This window comes from Leptodactylus fuscus, chromosome 7, assembly GCF_031893055.1.
Source record: "Leptodactylus fuscus isolate aLepFus1 chromosome 7, aLepFus1.hap2, whole genome shotgun sequence".
In the NCBI taxonomy this organism is placed as follows: domain Eukaryota; kingdom Metazoa; phylum Chordata; class Amphibia; order Anura; family Leptodactylidae; genus Leptodactylus; species Leptodactylus fuscus.
The window spans coordinates 24,834,096-24,835,283 of NC_134271.1; positions in this window are offsets into that span (position 1 = coordinate 24,834,096).

Consider the following 1,188-nt stretch of genomic DNA (forward strand, 5'->3'; position numbering starts at 1 on the left):
AATGCTGCAAGAGAACTCTCCAGCGCCACCTCCATCTTCTTCAGGAACGGCCTCTTCATGCGTCTTCTTCCGGCGCTGGCTTCAAACTTCTAAGCCTCTGGCAGAGCCGACTGTGAAATGCCCACAAGAAAATGGCCACTTACTGTGCAAGCGGCCATTTTCTTGTGGTCCGGGCTTGCGCAATCAGCTCTGCCAGAGGCCTAGAAGATTGAAACCCAGGACGGACGAAGACACAAGGAGAGGGCGTTCCAGAAGAAGATGGAGGTGTCGCTGGAGATTTCTCTTGCAGCATTGTGGACGCCCCCAGTGCTGTTTGAGCGCTGAGGACCACCCCCAGTGTTGCAAGAGAACTCATTTGCATACTGAAGAAAACACGGATTTCTACCGAACTGCAGCACGGAGAAGACATCTAAAGGTAGGAGAAGAATAGCCTTACTTAAGGCTATTCCTATATATTAGTCAGAAAAAAAGGGAATCCAATGATAGGATCCCTTTAACTTCAATAGGAGTGCTAGAGATAACCGAACTACAGTGCTCAGCTACCTACGGCACTCCTAATGAAATGAATGTAGCATGCATGTTCCTTCCCAACCGCTTCTACCATTCAGAATGGGGACAAGACTCCTGACATTGCCCTGACTATTGGGGCCTAAGCAATCAGAATCCTTAACAGTGTGCAAATGGCAACTTCATCTGCAGTGCCCGGGGGTCTCTCTGCACCGAAATAATACAGAGCGATAAGAGAGCGAACGGAGGGGCTGGGGAGCATTTACAGCAGGTATACAGGGGCACTGCACATAGAGGTGACTCCACCACCATAGGTGGGCTTACACCTGTCCTCTATAAAGTGCTGTCAGCAGGTTTGAGACTCATCAGACTACCTCATTGGCTACCATTTCTCTGCAGGGAAATCAAACACTTTCAGCCATGTTTTCCTGCAGACTACAGGAGGTGACTGGGTTCCTAGAATAAGGACAATACAATTTGCTGTTATTTTTTGGGAATACTAAGATCTTAAAGAATTAAGAAAATTCCTTTAAGTCTGATTGTATCACTTATAGTCAGAGGGGTTCGTCGCGCTCCGTTTATGGCTCCTCGTCATTGTCGAACACCTCAACGTTGGTGTGAACCAGAACCTAAATGATTTTTGCTGAATGATATAAAACAAAAGAAACATCTGAAGAATCA